The sequence below is a fragment of the Pteronotus mesoamericanus genome, unplaced genomic scaffold (assembly GCF_021234165.1).
Source record: "Pteronotus mesoamericanus isolate MK-2021 breed Mesoamerican mustached bat unplaced genomic scaffold, CSHL_Meso_final contig_33, whole genome shotgun sequence".
NCBI lineage: Eukaryota > Metazoa > Chordata > Mammalia > Chiroptera > Mormoopidae > Pteronotus > Pteronotus mesoamericanus.
Window position 1 is genome coordinate 1588759 of NW_026555135.1, and position 20146 is coordinate 1608904.

At 38.7% G+C, this 20146-nt stretch overlaps 1 protein-coding gene and 1 pseudogene across 4 annotated transcripts in view; one reads left to right on the plus strand and one right to left on the minus strand.

The window, feature by feature from the left end:
- Nucleotides 1-20146, minus strand: part of FAM168A (family with sequence similarity 168 member A) — a 172613-nt gene that overhangs the window by 100100 nt on the left and 52367 nt on the right. Inside the window, exon 1 of one of the 4 annotated variants that reach the window (XM_054576245.1) lies at nucleotides 19580-19923. The exons of the other annotated variants lie outside the window; for them this stretch is intronic. The gene's annotated coding sequence lies outside the window, so the exon portion shown is untranslated. Of the gene's footprint in view, nucleotides 1-19579; nucleotides 19924-20146 lie in introns of those variants that run through there. 4 annotated transcript variants of the gene reach the window in all.
- On the plus strand, nucleotides 10085-10408 carry LOC129072735 (cyclin-dependent kinase 2-associated protein 1-like; annotated as a pseudogene).

Below are 20146 nucleotides of genomic sequence, written 5' to 3' on the forward strand. Positions count from 1 at the left end.
TGTTCTGAAATTTCATGATGATATGTTTCTTTTTTTTTTTTTTATTTACTGTACTGAATACTCTATGGGGTTTTCAACCTAAACACATAGGTACTTAAATTCTAGGAAATTATATCTTTTCTTTGATGATTTCATTCACTCTGTGATCCAACACCTAACTATTAGGAGACCCAGAAATTTAAAGCGAAAAAACTAGGAAAATCATCAAAAATAATTAAATCAATTTTCTTAAATTTAAATAAATCTGAAACTGAGTCTCTAATTTGTTTCTTTCTTCTGTTTTCTGCTTCTTTACTTTTGATATATTTTTTAGTGCCCAAACTTGTTCTCTGATTGTTCCTTTATTTATAGGATCCTGTTATTGTTTCACTTAGGCAAGATGTTCTCTGATCTGGTTTTTTGTGGGGGTTTTTTTTCAAATTTTCCTTTGCTTTCTGTGTTGTTTCTCTTAAGCTTTCCCTTCCCCCTGCTCTCTTTTTTGGGGATGGAGTTCACTTTATCTGTTTGTCTTTATTTCTGTTATTCATATTAGAGGTTTTTCTGGAACATTGGGTGATCTTTGTCTAGTCTTTGATATTTAGGAATAAGGTACACAAGGATAGACTGTATAAGCAGCAGGGCATGTTACCTTCTAGGCTTCACTGTATCAGGAGAAAATGCCAACCCAGTTTTTTATTGGGGAGGCCCTCAAATATCTGTGAGTCAGTTTCTCAGAGAGGAAACCTCCAACCTCCCACCTGAAGAGAATAAGCCTGACTACCTATGCCTGGAAGCTAAGAACTGGATGGAGACCTTCACTTAATCTGTTTTTACAATCTCGCCTCTCTCCTACTCCCAGCTCAGGTTAGGTATTCCCAAATCGAGGGCCTCTATGATTTTTTTTTCTTTAGAGAATAAACCTCCAAAGTTTTGCTGAAATAAAGAAAAGATCTATGAGTTTAATTATTCCTTATATAACCTCTGAATTCCTGTTTTCAGCTCCCCTTTCAGCCTAACATTCAAGATGCCAAGACCCTCCAAGATCTAGGGCTCTCCAGGGCGCTGCGCCACGAAATGGCTTTTTTCATGGTCACATTCTCTCGGCAGCCTGGGCTTGCTGCTTTCCCTAATCCACTAAGTCACATTCATCACTTGTCCCTCTTTTCCATCTTTTCTTACTCTCTTAGCCTTTATGAGCTAACACTAGCTTTATCCCATTTCAATGGAGTTTTTTAAAGAAGGTTAAGATGTACATGGTCAATCCATCTTATTTTTAAATCATAAGCGCCTTCATGAAGCTCCTGAAAGGACCAAAAAAAGAATATGAAAGTGCTCAGAAAACTCATAAAGTAAATGTTCAGTAGTAGTATTAGTGGTAGCAATAGTATGCTATTTTTAAAATGGTTAGCCGGACATAAAAAACTTTTCTCTTTGCTGCTCTAGGGAAGCACCCAAGTTTTACAAATAAAACATCAAAAATATTTGCAGTGTATATATCAAAAGATAAAGAACCTTAATATGCTTAATAAGAGCACCAACCACCCCCCCAGCAAAAATGATGAGACAACCTAGCAGAAAATGTGCAATAAATGATGCAAAATTCACAGAACTACAAATGACCAATAAACATTAAAAAATATTTAACTTCACTAGTAACTAGGGAGGAAAAGAATTAAAACAATGAAGTATTTGTCTCTCGTTGGAGTGGCAAAAATTGTAGAGAATGATAATATCCAGTGTTAGCAAGGTGTGCCAATGTTCCTAGTGATCATCAAACACCTGAAAAATAAAAGGGCCTTCTTGCTCTTTAGTTCTAATTCTAAACTTATCCCTGACTCACTGTGTGACTCTGAACAAGTCATCTCCTCTCTCTGGACCTCAATTTCCTCATCGGTTTTTTAAAAAACAAGAACTAAACAAAAAATCATGTAAGAGTATCTAACTTGTTTATCTTACAGAAGTGTTGTGAAGAAAAAAGCAATACTGGCCACATATAATCTTGCAGCATTTATGAGATGGAAAATCAGAGTATTTTCAAAAATTAGCTGCTTATTGTTGGCTAAACATCTTATGAAATAAACAGCTACTTTTCCAAAAGAACTACAGGAAGAGAATTAACAGGAAGAAATCTAGGCCTGGTTTTACAATATAACTTTAAACAAGTCCACTAATCTCTGTGTTCAGTTTTTTAAGATCTCAAAGGATTCCGTAACTAGGTGACAAAAAGAGAAATGAAATGCTCGAACTAGAACCGTTGTAATTCAAACTTGCTAGAGTCTCTTGCCTGAAGAGGCTAAGTAGAGATCACAGGTCAGTTTTGCAGAGACATCTAGTATACTGGCCCATGAAACATTCTTCACTGGCCAACCCTTCTTGGCTTAGAATAAAGAAATAGCAAGAGAGATCTCTTAACTCACATTTAATAGGGTTGTTTTAGAGTCCTTTGTGTATTTTGAGCTGAAATCTTCTATCAGATATGTGTTTTGGAAAGATTTTTGCCCAGTTTGTGGCATTTTTTTTTAGTCTCTGAACAAGTTCGTTTACACAGTAGTTTTTAAGTCTATGAAGCCTAAATTAATTTGTTTCTTCATTAAACTCCATGTCCATAACTAAAAAAAGCAAAAGAAACAGCAAAAAACAGCTCAATCACACCTCCTTAAAGGCCTTTGGCAAGCCCTCCTCAGTCTTGTATACAAAACAATGGACCCAGAAATACAAGCTACTGGAAGTTTCGAACCACAATTCAGTCTTTGTACTCCGCTTTCTCTGTACAGAGCAACTTGGAATAACACAATAAGGACTGCAGCTTGGGAAGGAAACTCTCAGGGGAAACAAGTGCATAGTTCTGTCTGTAGACATGACAGGTAAGAAAAAGAACACCAGCAGATCAAGTAGAACTGTCCATAAAGGAAATGACAAGAGCTTCCCACTGAACAAATTAATCAATGAGTATTTATTAATAAGCCCTGACCCATCCCCTAGAAACTATCCTACCCTCAGGAGCCTTCTCTTTCAGATCTCCTAAGAACAGTCATAGCAACTTATTTAAAACTCAGCATACACAAATACTATGTGCCAGACACTCGTATAGACACTTCCATTTATATTAGCCAGCTTCTTTACATACCAAAGCTATCACTGAGGAATTACTGCCTCCATTTTACAGATAAATTGAGGTTCAATGAAATTCACAAACTTACCCCAAATCATGGATCACTATTCTTGTCAATCTTATTTATCATTATTCTCATTATAATGATGAGGAAACTAAGGCTCAAACAGGATGATAACTACTAAGTAGCACAATGGGGTTTTGCCCAGGTGGTTTTGCTCTTAAAACCCATACTAGTTCCACTACACTTCCTTTCCTGTTCAATGTTAAATAACAAAATGAAAGAGCTCAATTCTGAGTGTGTATTTAAAAATAAATGACATGTTCAGACTCTTTCATCAGTTCCTTACAGAAGATAAATGTAATCGTTTCTCAAAAGCAGCAGAGCAGCGACGTTTATTGCCAGGAAACTCAAAGGAGAAGGTACCTATCCTAAGAGACAATGATGGCACCAAAAGAAACTAAGGAAAGGTGATACTGATCCAAGGGCTTCACACTGTTATGATGAAATCGCACTCCCATGTCAGCCAATCCCAGTGGCCACCCCAGAAGATAATCACAAAATAACCAGCTGAATAATTTGATTAGCAAATCCTGATTTACTGGCCTCTTTCAATGCTTTTAATTTCTAATGGCCTCTTCTGCTAAGAAAAAAACTTTTCTTCTGGGCCATATGCAATACTCTGACCCTTCAAGCAATATGACAAACATCAGGGTCCCCGACTCTGCCTGGCTGAGGACCTGAGAAAGGAGTAACTGATTCTCAAGCCTAAATCATTTCCTTAAAAGTTTTGTGTGTGCTGGCCCAGAATCGACAAACACTGACCAGCCTCATACATTTGCTTCCTAATAATAATTAAGTGGTCTATGTAGTTTCAGACCCTGGAAAAGGAAAGTGACCTACAGGAATAAGAGAGAAGCTTAATGTTGCAGGGAATCTCTTGTAAGCCGCTAGTGTCAGATGATGAATGAATGAACAAACGAACGAACGAACAGTAATATCCTGCTGCCAGATAGCAACTGCTTCCCAAATAGGGTTTCTGAAACTCAGGCTCACGCTGGTTTATTTTAAATGGCAATTATTAGCAAACACTATAATTGCAAGTGCTGCTATTTTGCCCTGTTGTTACTTACCCAACCTCAAATGGCCAGAAACACAAATCAATTCTAGATTTCTACTGCCATCAGCTAACAAAAACTCTGTGCTTACCCTCATAAGCTGGGAGAAAGGAAGAAGGTGTTGCCCTGTTCAAATTTAGAACAGCCAAACCTAGGCTAGCTTTGGCACCTACTAGCTGTGTAACTCTGGTCAAGTCCTTCAACCTTTCTGGGCCTCAGTTTCTCCATCTGTAAATGGTGATGATGCAATGGGCTATAGGGAGAAAATGAACTAAACTGCACAGAAGATACTATTACAAGAAAATGAACTAAATTTCTAAGGAATATACTTACGTGTAAAGTACCTACCCTAGATTTCATATTATCATGCTTTAGGGAAGGGGATATAATTAATTTCACATGAGTATATTTTTTTAATTCTTATCCAAGAATACACTTTATTTGAGAGAGAAAGGGAGGGAGAAGGAGGAAGGGAAAGGGGGGGGGCGAGAGAGAGAAATGCTGATGTGAGGGAAAAACATGGATCGACTGCCTCCTGTACACATCCCGACTAGGGATCAAACCCACAACCTAGGTACCATATTTTGCCTTGTATAATGCACTCCTGTGTACAATGCACACTCATGGTTTTGGCCCAAACTCTCAGAAAAAAAAAAATCTTTCATTTTAATTTTTTTAATTCAATTTTTTATTTACTTGTATTTAGGAACAAAAACAATTACCATATTCCAGGGAATTATTTTGAATATGGATATCATTATTGCTTTCCAGGGTCATACTTTTAACACATATGCATAAATAAAAGCATTAAAGACATTTATGTAGATACAGGATTAATACTACCCATGTATAATGCACATCCTTATTTTTCCCTGAAAAAATTGGGCAAAAAAGTGCACATTATACATGGCAAAATACGGTATGTGCCCTGACTTAGGATCGAACCCACAACCTTTTGGTGTATGGGACAAGGCTCCAATCAACTGAGCCACCTGACCAGGGCTATTTCACATGAATATTAATAGAACAATGTTCTCATTGTCCTCACTCTAGCATCTAATGCAAGCTATGTACAAGACAGGCACAAGACAAATGGCATTCAATAAGGTTTCAACAGATACAGAGAATGCCTGGCCCCAATTCCTTCTAAGATAATCAGACTTAAGCCAACCTAGAGAAACACCTAAATTTCTCAATCTTACAGAGACTTTTCTTCATTCAAACAGTATTTTACTGAGCAACTCTGTAGTGCCAGGCCTCTTTGGGAACAATGCAGACAGAGAGACAAATAGGACACTACTTCAGTCACTGCTGAGCTCATGGTGCAATGAGGAAGACAAATAGCAAAACAGATTATTTCAATATACAAATTATAAATTTTTGCCTTGAAGCTCCAAACGAATTCTTCATTGCCCTGCTCTGTGATACTGGACTGGACCCTGCAGACTACATTCCTCCTGTCCCTGCTGGTTCATGTAGGTTCTGCCACAAGAGGATGCTGGAAGGAGACTACAAGGCTAAGTAAGAAAGAAGAGACTTTTTCCAGTGTTTGGTTTTTTAGGAGGCAGTCCTGAAGGCGGTAGACTTCAACACAGTGGCTCTCCTGGTTCTAAGGTGACTGCCTTCCAGCCAGTTTCTTCACCACAGGAGCAAGCAGCACGTTCTTAGGACAGTCACAGACTCTGCTCAGAGGTCTGAATCTCAGTCCCTCATGGAGCTCTCTTTTCTTAAGCTGGTAAATTCACTTTCCCTCAGTGCTAGATATTGATGGTAGCTGTTTTCTGCAGTTACCACCCTATTACATCTTAGAGTTATCTTTTAATTTCTTTTAATAGTTAACCACTTTTTACCTAGTTAACTCTTTTGTTTCACATTTTTTCCTTTTTATGTAATTTATTGGGGTGACACTGGTTAACAAAATTATACAGGTTTCACGTGTACGATTCTATAACACATCATCTGTACACCATACTGTGAGTTCACTACCCCAAGTCAAGTCTCCGTCCTTCACCATTTATCTCCCCTATACCCTCCTCCACCCCACCCCACCCCCACCCCGGTAATAACCATATTACTGTCCATGTCCTGACTACTCTAAGTAGGATAAATGCTATGAAACCTGCCTCGGAGTCCAGACTCATATTTTACAGATAAGAAAACTGGAGTTTCAAAGATTGGAAATGATCTGCTGAAGGTCACAGAGTGGTAGAACAGAAGCTTTAACTCCTGTATCCTGACTCTCAAAAAACAATAAACATGTACCAAACACTTCTGTGTCCAGGCTCTACGCTGACAGTTGACAAAACACAAGAGATAAACTATACCAAATCCCTGCCCTCAGCGGGGCCAATATCCAGTCGGGGATACAGACACTGAGGGAAAAAGGTGAGGGGCAGAGGGAGAGAGAGTTCTAGGGCAGGGTGACCAGCACTAAGACAAAAAGAAAAGGAATTACTGGCTCCAGGAGGGTAAGAAAAGGCTTCCTAGAGGGCTTCATTTCACCACACTTTATTCCCTAAACTGAAGGATTCCTGACCTGAATAGAAAGTTAAACAACTTTAAAATAAACCTGTAACTTAGGCTTAAGAACTACAAGTAATCAAACAAACTTTTGCACTCTGGGCATAATCAAAAGTATCACTAATGGCAAATCCTTCTAGAATAGAAAGCAACAGAGAAACAAATTATAGATGAGCACTTGTCAGTATTAACTCAGGAGGGAATTGCATTGGCTTACAAAGGGCAACCGGAGTTTGAAGAAGAGAGGTATCGGGAATCAGCCAGGAAAGCTTTTTAGAAAAGAGTATAATTATCCTAACTAAACTCTGAAGAAAGGCTTGCAAGGCTGTAGAGGAGATGCAGCCTCTTTCAGAGAGCACTTGCATATAAGGAAGAATATTCCTATGGTGAGCAGATGCTGGCACAGCATAATAGGAAGAGGCCTTGAGAGCCTTGGACGAGGAGGCCTAGTTTACCTGACTCTCCGGTTCTGGCTGAATCAAGCTTCCCACTGATTTCCTCACACAGCCAGTTCTTTCATATTTCTGAGATTTTGCACATACTGTTCCATGTGCCTACAATGCCCTTCATTCCCTGTCTGAAAGCTGATCTATCCTGCAAGCACAAGTCAATCATCACCTTCACTGTAAAGTTTTCTCCAGTCACTCCCCCACCCTTGATCTGGGAACAGTTAATCATTCCCTATTCAGTGCTCTTTGTATATCTCTCAGTTATAGCACTTTCTTACACTATAATGTAATTATTTTTATGTTCCTTCCCAACTAGACCAAGGGACTCCTAAGCAGGACATTCCCCAGTGTCTATTATTATTCCTGGTACACATCAGAAGCTCAATAAATGTGTATAGAATTACTCTACTGAACTGTCTAGGCAAACTCAGCCTTTAAATCCAAGAATGAATGGATCTTAAAGCCCTAACATTCCCTGATTCTTGATGAATCTCTCCTGGGGTCCAGAGTATTAGACTAGAAACTAAGTATTTCTACTTGAGAGCTTTTAGTATTTCCTTGTGCCAAACTGGCAACACAACTGTGTAACTTTAGTGCTTCCACTAAAGGAATTAAAATTTGTTGCAAGTCCAAACACAACAGTTCTTTATATTCCTCCTTTTTGTAAAATGGAAAAATAGCCTGAGAATTCCAATCAGCTGAAATCTTCCTAGGGAAGAGGACTTAGCTGTTTACTAACAGTTCAAACTACTGCTGTCTAATATCCATATGGCTGGCATATCTTCTCTTCTGGCAGCTCAAATTAAATTTAAAGAGGAAGTATCATACACTGCAGAGAGCAGGATTTGGAGTCAAAGGAAGTAAATGAGTCCTAGTTCTGCCACCTTTGTTTTATCAGATGACCTTGTACAAGTCACTTAATCTCTCTGAGCTTCCATTTCCCCAGGTGGGAAATAGGAAAAATAGAACCCATCTCACTGTGCTACTACCGTAAGGATCAAATGAAGACTATTCCTTAATGCCCTTAACTCTAATCTGAGGACTCTGACTCTGTAAACTACCACATACAAAAGGACAGAACAGAAAAGGAACAGAACACTAAGATTTGAGTCAGACAACCTGACATTAGGCCCAGCTCTACCACTCAGTTATGTGATGGGAAGAAGTCATTTAATCATTCTGAACCTCAAATTGCTTTATCTATAAAACAGGAATAATCTTACCTGTCCTACCACATTGTAGAATTACTGGGAAACTTAAAAGGAGATGGTATGGATGAAAGCAATTTACTTGACAAGACATGAAGTTTTATTATAATACATTTGTATAGAATTCAGCAATCCAATAACCTTGTCGCTCTGGAACACACAGAGAACTAGGTAATCAAAAAAGGCGTCTTCAAAGCCAAAATAACTGCCTTTAATTCTTCATACTTTACTACTAATAGAACCCCATGGCCTCAATTTTCCCTTAAAAACACATCTAATAAACTCAGTAATTTGGGAGCACCCATAAATAGCAGGTGAGAAGTGACAAAGTAAGGAAAGAGAACAATATTGTTTGTTGTGTTTCACAAACAGCAGGAAGAAAATGCAAAACAATAATTCCAAAACAACCACAAGAATGTTAAAAACATAGTACTCATCCAAAAGGTGGCCCTGAGCCTTCTTTCTGTTTTAAAGTGCGGCATACCCAAAGGACTCCGTGTAGAACACAGTAGCTCCCATGGGCATCAGTGCAACACAAAAGGCAGAATAACTGATGTTCAAAATAAGGAACTTGAATCCTAAGAAAGACTAAATAATATTTTGTCTGTTCTGAAAAGGGGAGTGTATAAGGTATTTTAGATCCTACTTTTGAATTTTTATAAGGCATAAAACCATAAAAACAAAGAGAAATGGAGAAGACCAATAGCCACAAAATACCAAAAGCCAGAAAGCAAATGAGTGAACAGTAACTGACTTCTCAGACCCAAGAAAGGTAACTACTAAGCCAGCAGTGAAAAAACTAAAAAGTAACAATTTAACCTGTAAAACCCCCACAAAATTCAGAAACTGGTAGCTCTGTGTTTGGGTTTTCTTTTCCCTCTGGAAAGGGTAACATCGAGGTTATCTCTAGAAAAAGGGAAGAGCGGGCACAATTGAAGGAAGGGTACTGAAAATAACGAGTCTAAGTGAATTGAATATTGAGGATCTCCTGACAATCTTCCTCCCCCATTCAGCTTCTAGACCAATGGCAGCCAGTCCTATAACCTCTAGGAAGGTGACTAGAGGATCCTTCCAGAGAACCTGACCCACCCTAGTCGAAAGATAAAAATAATAACATTGTAGTTGTCCCACAAATAGACTGGGAAGACCATACAATGAGATCCACAATCACTATTTAAAATTTCCTATCAGCTTTTCAGTATCCCATTTAAAAATAAGGACACCAAAGATCACCAGACATTTAGGGAATGCTCCAAAATGAAAAACAGAATTCAGGCCCTATTTAAGCAGAAGAAATTTGAGGATCCAAATGAAAAGTTATTTGAAAGAAAGCATAACAAAAAGAGAGAAAGAAAGAATGCATAACAGTTATGTTTCTCTTGACCAAAGTTTGTCAATGATTTAAAAATCAGATCAGCTGGACCTATGCCATCAACCTGATAACCAGCTCTTCCCAAATCTTTAACCGTTCATTTTATTGATGGGTATTCACTTAATCAGGAATAAGATGTATAATAAAATATAATTTGCTAAGTCTGGCAAGGTGCTGCATTGTTTCTGCATTTATTTATTTTTTTTATTCTAAAGATATCTGTTTTGGGGTGTGGTCCAAGCCCCGTCAACAACAAAAAGCAGACGGTAGCTGGGCGGTGCACTGACTGGTGCATCAACCCCAACAGGCCCCGCGCACCCCGCCACTTTCAGGGGATGTCTTACAAACAGAAGGTGACCACCACATGCCCACCTGCCCTCCATCTACAGCAATGTCCTCACAGTATCACCAGCTGCTGAGTAACTATGAGGCACCGTCTCTACACCACACCAAGGGAACTGGGGACATCCAGGCGACCCAAAGCAAATACAGAGAGTTCCTGGACAATATCAAAGAGTTGGGGAAAGAGATCAGAGCCACCAAGGCAGGAAGAAAGAGTGCAATGAAAAGATGAAAACAAAGCATCATCCACGATAGGGAGCTGGTCCCAGACTGCTTGGCTTAAATGGAACAGAATGCCAGATCCTAGCTGCCTTGTAAGCATGGAAAGTTTTCCATCTTCTTTCAAGAAGTTACAGTTCATCTGAAACTTGTTTTCAAAATGGTAACAATTTGGTTTCTATTCCCTGTGGCCCTCCCATGGTTCACTAGGTTCTGAACCTATAACTCTAAATTGGAGAAGAGATTTTGCAGTTGATTAGGATTTACATTTTAAATAGTCAGGAACTACACAGGGTTGATTTTTTTTTTTTTTTGGTTGATGTTTTTTTTTTGTTTTAGCATTTATTCAAAAGATGCACATAAACATAACCTATCTCACTGCAAACAGTAGTTTGTCTCCAAAATACCACTGTTTCTCTTTTGAATACATTTTTGTTACTCAAACTTTTCTTTGTTTCCCTTAAGCAAATACAGCTCTTAAGGGTTATATTCTTAGTACATGCTGACAGCACACATTACTTAGTAGCCTGCCCCTGGTCCTTGTTGGCCATACAGTACAGATTCTGCTTAATGTAACTTCTTTTTTTTTTTTGCTTAAGCATTTGCAAATGCCCTAACAGCTGATGACTGTTAGTGCTTTGAAGAGAGAGAAGGGAGGTAGAGAAGCGTCAATAAATTGTCTATCCTTTGCATCCTGAGCATTCTGACTGGGAAGAAAACTGAAACCCAGGCATGTGTCCTGACCAGGAATCAAACCGGGGACCTTTTGCTTTGCGGGACTACACCCAACCAACTGAGCAGCACCAGTCAGAGCTGAAGTCAATTTTTAAAATGCACAAGTTATAAATAGAAAAGAAAAATCAACTTACCAAACCTTACTTAACAAGGACACCTGAAATTTTTCCTAAGACTGTTATGTAGACTTCAGTCCTGCCTTTCCTGTAAGTTGATCCAAACATCTCTAAGAAAATTACTAACACTGCGCCATTATGTATTTATTGATGTAATGAAGCTTATTTTCATTAGCAAAAAATAAAAGTATCTGTTGTAAACGGACCTACTACTTATGGATAAACTGAGTATCTAATGAAGGCACTAAAATAAAATAGCCAATGTATCAAACAAAAGCATTAACAGACATCATTCTGTCTACTAATCACTTAGACTACAGCATGTAGCTAAGAGTTTTGTATGTAGCCCTGGCTGGTGTGGCTGGTGTGACTGAGCGCTGGCCTGAGAACTAAAGGGTTGCCAGTTCAAGTCCCAGTCAGGGCACATGCCTGGGTTGTGGGCCAGGTCCCCAGTAGGGAGCATGTGAGAGGCAACCACACATTGATGTTTCTCTCCCTCTCTTCCCCTCTCTAAAAATAAGTAAAAAAAAAAAATCTTGTTTTTAAAAAAAAAGAGTTTTGTAAGTACAAAATTCTAGCTGAATCTCGAGAAGGGAAGCCTCTCATCCCATGGCACCTCACCTTTAGAAGCGAGGAAGGACCGGCCTCACAGAAAACATGGTACTTGAGAGACTTTTAAAAAAATATTTATTTATAATTAGAGAGAGGGAAAGGGAGTGGGGAAGGGAGGGAGAGAAACATCGATCAGCTGCCTCTAGCAAATACCCTGACCAGGGACTGAACTTGAAACCCAGGTATGTGCCCTGTCCAAGAATCAAACCCCCATCTCTTCAGTTTTCAGAACAACACTCCAACCACCTGAGCCACACCAGCCAGGGCCAATGGAAGAGTTTTAACAGCAAATTAAGATGACCAGATTTGAATCTTGGAAAAGACCATTTGCTGATGACATAACAGATTGGGGGAGGGGGGCTGGTGACTCTAACCTTTTAAGCTATGTACTTACTGTTCCTAAAAGGCAGTTCTCATGTATATAAACCCCAGGTCCTGCTCTCAGTTAACTGTGAAGCAGATTATTCTATCTCTAAGATACCATTAGCTACCAAAGGCACTAATGGTCCCCCTGAGTAAACCAGTATCACAAGGCTTCCACCACCAGGTTCTTTCTTTTCTCCTCCTAAGGTCTTCTTTAAAAGAACAAAGACTGTGTTATGTTACCTTATCAGAGTATATCTCTCAGCCTGGTTTCAAGGAAGATAGGCACCCACCCCCAAGCCTTCACCCTCCCAATTCCCAATGACTGGCAAATTCCAGCCACTTCTCAGAGTTACATTAAGTTAATACACATGCACACACATACAATCACTTGTATACATGTCTGATTTTCCCATGTATACTCCTTAAGGGGATGGAAAGATGGAAAGAAATATTTAATGAGCATCAACTTAATGCTCAATTCTTTCCCATATAGTTTCTCATTTAATCCTCACCACAACTTTGAACAAGGTATTTACAGTTCCATGTTTAGAGATAAAGAAACTATGGCTCAAAGAGATTAAATTATTTACCAAAGATCATAAAGCCAGTATAAATCAAAGCTGAGATTTCAAGCCACATGGCTATGGGTTTACCAAGGCTTTTCCACTACTTCACACTAGGTTTCCCCTATTTTATTCATTACTGAATCTTCACTTAAATCATTCTGCTGAACTGCATTATACAAAGCCATTCACTGAACAGAACCACGACCTGGGAAAACAAAGTGCCAATGGAAAACTTGGACAATAGATGGATGGGTGGAAGGAAGAAAGGGAGGGAGGAAGAAAGAGAGAGAGAGGGAGGCAAGTTTGGAGGGAGGAAGAAGGGAAAGGGAGGGAAGGGAGGGAGGGAGAGAGAGAGGGAGGAGGAAGAAAGGAAGGAAGGAAGGAAGGAAGGAAGGAAGGAAGGAAGGAAGGAAGGAAGGAAGGAAGGAAGGAAAGAAGGAAAGAAGGAAGGAAGGAAGAGTAGCAATCCCAACAAGTTCTTTGAAGCCCTGGCTTATACTGGCAAGGACTGAAAGAGCCAAAACCCATGTTGATAAAACTCAATTCCAAAATTTTATCTCCTCCTCAGCCAGCCCCAGCAGAATCCCTGGTAAAATACTGCCTAGCCAGGCACACATCACAAATGAATTCCAATGAGCAGATGCAATCTCTCCCCATAAGGCCTTCCCACTCTTACAAAACCACCATGAATTTAAGAAAGCCTTCATACTCCATTTGACCAATGGCCTGCAAGCCCTTGGTGGTAAAGGAAAATTGGGTTTGAGAAGCAGATGGCTTATCCAACAGTGAAAACCTAAGGTGAAAAGGAAGCAATTTACTAAAACCAAACATTCCAAATGAGAAACTACACTTCTCTGAGGTAGAGTGCTATCATTGTCATGATTTGCCCTCCAAACTGAGGGTCCTGCAATCACCTTGCAGGAGGGGCAGAAGCCAAGAATCGCAGACTAGCTCTAGCTGCTTTGGTCCATAGATTCATGCTAGATATTACCACAGGTTCATACTAGACTTTAACACTAGGTTTTTCTAAAAGTAAGCATCACTTGCAACAACTGTGTTTGGTTATGAGGATTTGACTATGGAAGGATTTTTGTCATGTAAGGAAAGTACTATTGTACCAATTAGACCCTCAATAAAATAAAGGGAGAAAGAATGAAACTTAAAAGGTTAAATATAATAATTTAAGTAAAGAGCCTAGAAATTGGGCTGGCACAAGGTAGATGCTTAATCAATGTTGGCTCAACTGAACTGAAGAAGAGGATAGCATTTATTTAGTTCTTTCTCATTGTCAAAAATGACGTAAGCAGCCTTCATTATAACCTGTATCTCATTTAATCCTCATTTTATACATAAGAAGAGAGATTCACCGCACAACAAAATATGTGAAAGTAAGTGCTGGGCCAGGAATTGGAATATTCGAGTTCTACCCTTAGCCATTACGTAGCCACTACTGCTGCAGCTTAAACTAGTCTCTTTACTCCTCTGGATTTTAATTTTCTCACCCAACTCAATAGTGGTACAACACTGATATCTCAAAACTCCAGAAATAAAGGAGACACAATTAAGACTCTACTGGATAAGAAATTCTCCCTTATTGTCCAGTGTTCACTCTGATCCTCCTCCGGCTATACTCTCAGGACTAACAGCTTACCTCCACCTGTCCATAAGCCATTTCTAACGCCATGAGCATCCTTTCCAGCACAGCTCACCACCTGTGCTGGATGCTTCATTAAGTGTAATGCTGATACTGTACTTAGCTGGAAAGCTGGTGTACAAATGTTACCTGCAGATGAATAAATCATTCCAGTTGTGTTGGGTTGCAACTGTAAGAGCTGCAGCTGTGGGTCTGAAAACAGATGGTCTTATAAGGATGAAGGACTTGGCTCCTACCTGATGTACCTAGGGTAAGCAGGTTTGGGTCAGTAGGAAACCTGGCTGATAAGCGCCTGAGTATAGCTAATATCCAACAATGAGGAAAGATGACAGAAATGCACACGCAGTTTCTTTCCATAATAAATGAATATACTGGAGCTACAATTACCAGAATCTCAAGCCCTTACTTTTATACCTACTCATTAACTTCTAAATCATTTTCTTTTTCAGTCCAACATTTCCTTCCTTGATTTCAATACCAAGGGGGGCTCAGGAAGAATGCTTAGCACAGCTTAGGCACAAAAACAGTACTTTTTTTTAATATCTCCTGATTAAAACAAATTGAAAAAGAAGAGAAAACTGATCTTACTGGGTGACAGTGGAATTCATACCTAGGACACAGTCAGTAATAGTTTGCAGTAAACATGTTTAAAATAGTAATGTGTCACGCAACAGTCTAGGTGTTTTATACACATTCTCATTTAATTCTCAAGACAGCCTTTATTTTATTACCTCTGTCTTATAGATAAGGAAATGAAAACTCAGAAAAGCTAGATACTCTGCCCAGGGTCACAGAGCAAATTAAGTGAAAGGAGTCAGAACTGACCCTCCTGGGCTCAGTGACTCCAAACCTCTATACGTTTTGTTTGTTGATCTCCTATTCTTCTTGCTGTTCCTCAGACACATCCAGCTCATTCCCACCTCTGAACCTTTCTTCTGGTTTCCTCTATCACATTTCGCATGCCTTTCTATTTTAGATCATTCAGGTCTTTGCTCAAATGCCATCTCTTCAGAGAGGCTTTTCTTGATCATCCCCTAACACAGTCTCTTCCCTGACCTTGCTCTATTTTTTATTATGACACTAACATTGTATTATTTATTAGTTAATTTTTTGTTTATTGTTAATCTTCCCCACTAGAATGAAAGATCTCTGAGGACAAGGACTTTGTCTCAGTCACAGTTGTATCCCCAGGACTTAGAACAGTGAATAGTTAGTTACACTGCAGGCCTCAACACATATTCAGTGAATGTATAAATAAATGAATTATATGTGATCAAAATCATATCATACTGAAACATTAACATAGCACATAACTGTTACGTAGTATAAACAGCACAGGCTTTGAGATTTGGCAGATCTAGGTCTAAGTCTCTATGTGTGACTTTGGACAAGTCTCTAAACTTCTTTAATCCTCCATCTGTAAAATGGGTATAAAAACATAAGTCACACAGATTTGTTATGATTAAATGTGGTAAACATATGGAAATACTTTGTGCAAACTATAAAGTGTTATATAAATGTTTATTATGATAGTGGGGAAAAGTTGAGAAACAATCTTATACTTTATAGATCATGCCAAGGCCCAAAAATTGTAAAGTGAAGTGTCCAATGTTGCAGTTATTTAGAACCAAACCATAATTAAACAATAGGACTCTGGGCAACCAAGTTGGGACACTTGTTATTACCCCCACAAACTACTTGGCCTCTGATGCTTTTCTTTTACCGCACTAGCTACCCCTTTGACCTTCTCAATTTTCCAATGTCAGAAATGTCCAGGACTCCACTGTTAGATCTCTTTGCCCTATCTACACACATTTTTTAGGTGACCACATCTATTCTGTGGCTTTACATATACTAATGACTCCCAGATTTATATCTCCCAACTGGACTTCTTTGAATTCCAGACTTGTATATCCACTGGCCTACCTGACATTTCCTTAAATAGAATATGTCTAAAACCAAACACCTGACCCCTTCCTACAAACTTGCTCCTCCCAATCTTTCCCATCTCCATATATGACAACTCAATCTTCTAGCTGCTCAAGGCAAAAACCTTCATTGACCACCTTCTTACTCTCAAAATCCTCATCTAATTACCAGCTAATTCTGCCAGATCTGCTTTCAAAACATATCCTGATTCCAACAACTTATTACCAATCCTACTGCTATCACACTGGTTCAAGCTTTATCTCATTCCCTAACTCTTTTAACAGCTTCCTAAATTCAATTCAGATCACATCACAGCACTCTGTTCAAAACCTTTCAAGAACTGCTCATCTCACTCAAAATAAAAATAAAAGATCATTACCATGGCCTACAAGATACCATGTAACCTGGCTTCCTTCTACCTATCTGATCTTACCACCTACCACTGTTCTCTTTGCTCATTACACTTGGGCTACACCAAAGTAAAATTAAACTTTAACACTAACACTCACGTTGTTTGGAAACACTCTGAGGTGGCCAAATGCAAAGTCTAAGAAGAACATATAAGCCTTGGATTCTTTAGTGTGAACAGCAGAAACATTCTTTCCCTTACTGTTGTTCACTGTAAGTTAAACACAACCCCACCTCAGGGATTTAAAGCACTTAAAGAGTTTCTGACTAAAGCATTCTTCCCTCAAGTTATCAATATGACTTGTTCCTTTATTTCATTAAGATCTGTACTCAAATTTCACCTCACCAGAGACATAGGTTAACTGATCATATCTAAAATAGCCTCCCTTCCTTTCAGTAACTCTCTTCCCCATACACTGCCTAATTTTTCATGTCTCTGTATAGTAGAGTGCAACTCAAAGCTGGGATTTTAATTTGTTCACTGATGTATCCCCAGTGCCAAAACCAAATTGTTTAAGTGCTCTATAATCAATACCAGTAATCATTTCAGCCATTAATTACTCTTTAATTATAAAATCTTATGTCTTCAATCCTATCTTCCCTTAAACAGACCAAATATTACTTGAAAATCTCTTTTCTGGATATCCTGAGGGCTTTCAATTCAACTAGTGATAGGAGTAACTGAAAAAGGAGAGAATGACATGATGAAGTGATACTTTTGTTCTTTTAGGATCCTCTTATAATCAGCTAACAAATTGGTAAGTATTAATAAGCACCTATGGCTATAGAGCACCATCTATTAAAGAAGGATATTACATAGCTTAGTAAGTAAAACAAAGAGATACTTAAAAAGTGACAAAATGGGCCATAAATACATTAAAAGATGCTCCACATCATTAGCTGCTGGGGAAATGCAAATCAAAACACAATGAGATACCACTCCCCATTCACCAGGATGACTAAAATCAAAAAGACAAGTCATGGAGACGATGTGGGAAAACTGGAACCTTCATAGTTGCTCGTGGGAATGTTAAATGGTGCAGTCATTTTGGAAAACAGTCTGGTGTTCCTCAAAAGGTTAAACAAAGTTACCAATTATCCAGGATTTCCATTCCTTAGAACTCATTCCCTCTACCCAAGAAAGACAAAAACATATCCACAAAAAATCTTATGTAAGAATGTTCGTAGCAGCATTTATCCTAAGAAACCACCCAAATGTCTATTAACCAACGAAAAGGTAAACATGGTCTTATCCACACACTGTAATATTCAGCAATAAAAATAAATGAAGTATTGATACATGTCATAACATTAATGAACCTTGAAAACATTATGCTAAATGAAAGAAGCCTGGTTACAAAAGGCTACATATTATTTGATAATATCAATATGAAATATTCAGAATAGGCAACATCTACTTTAGAAAACAGATTGGAAGGGTTGGCGAGAATAGGTGAAGTATGGTGTGAATGCTAAAGTACTGGTTTCTCTTTGAGATAATAAAAAATGTTCACAATTCTGTAACTATATTAAAAGCCTTATACTCTTTAAATGGGTGAACTGTATGGTACGTGGATCGTAGCTCAATACAGCTGTTATTTTTAAAAACTTTAAAAAATATACTCAGGTTTATTCAGGTTCCATTTATGAACATTCTTACCATTCACATTCAGTTTAACATTTACTAGAATACTAGATAATGCTCATCTTCTTTATTTTACTTAAATATTCACAAATAGCCACTGTAGGTAAGAAAATACATCTCATGACTTAAGATCTATAGTAAATCATCAGAGCCAGAAATTGGTCCTGCGCTCACTCTTCAAATCTAGGGGCTCTTTCTCACCTCTCTTCCTCAAGCAGGCATAATTAAGACCTAAATGTAACACTTATAAGAACTATGAATTAACAAACCAAGGACTGAGTGACCATAAGAACACAGATTTATAACCACAGATTAAAAGAATGACTACCAAAACTGTGTATCATAAAATCCAGTATCCCTGTGTTTATTACTTGTCCACAGTGCTCTACTACATGAAAAGAGGGACACAGGCTCAGGACAGGTGGCTCAGTTCAGTGGGGTGTCATCCCGTGCACCAAAGAGTTGCAGGTATAATCCCCAGTCAGGGCGTGAACAAGAGTCAACTGATCCATGTTTCTCCCTCACATTAATGTCTCTCTCTCTCTCCCTCTCCCCCCCCATCCTCTTCCTCTCTATCTAAAATCAATAAACATATCCTTGGATGAGGGTTAAAAAAAAAAAAAAAGAAAAGAGGGACATGGAACTAACTTTCTCCTAATCAGTGCCTCCTATTCAAGGAAGGTCAGTGAATGCTCCTCAGTACACACATTCCATTCTCTCCTATAGCGTCTATCAAATAAACATAATACACTACAAAATAAATATATTGTTAAGTATATTAAACCCTTGACCACATTCCTCAATTCTCCATATTTATTTGTAAAAATTTCGTAGTCTTTCCAGGAATTTTAATTATTTCCTTAAAAGAAAGCCCTGATTAAACAAAGTAGGCTCACATTAAACCAAACTTAACTAAGCACCTACTATGCTTCTAAATTAGATTTCTTCATAGGTGGTTTTTCATTTAATCCCCAGAAAGAATCCTTAGGTATTACTGGCTGCCACCCTTCATCATTTTCTTTAACCGCCAAGTGAGAATCATAGTTAAAATAACTTGTAAAGACTTCACAAATAAAAAGGCGGGGGGGGGCGAGGGCGGAGAATAGGAGCCAGAATTCAAATTCAGACCCTCTGTATCACCTTTTTCACCTTTTTGAACCTCAATTTCCTCCTCTGGAAAATGAAAAAAATATCATCCACCTTCAAGGGTCAATGTAGGAAGTACTACCTGCAAAGTAGATCAGCGGCTGCTCCTCAATAACCTTAGTTCTTTCTCTTTCTTCCTTCATACTTGAATTGCCTGGTTTGTGGCTTATTCCAAACAAAAAGCAATTTTAAAGTTGACACTTCATTTTTCTCTTAGCTGTCTGATAACTATCACCTATCATAACATGCAGTGACCCAGGAGCACTTCTAGCTCACCTAGCAGTTGGGGTGCTCAGCAGAGCTCTTCTTGCTCAGAGGCCTGCATTAAGGCTATTTCCTCTCCTCTATTCCCCCCTAGACAAACATACATAGGCAGGTGGAAATTTTTTAAAAGCCATAATTAACCTAATTAACATAGAGTGATAGAAATAGAAAAGACCACAGTGTTCTAGGCAGGCTGCAGGGCAAACAAGAATTCTCTGGCTGGAGAAGTGAGGGGAGAAAATAGTATCTACTGGGGAGAAAAAGGAGTCACGGCTGCAAGGCAGAAACTGAGGAATGTCTAAAATGGACAGTCAGCACCACCCACCAGGGCCCTCATCCCTATGCCCCGGGATGGATTGGTGTGTCCCTGATTCATCAAACAAGA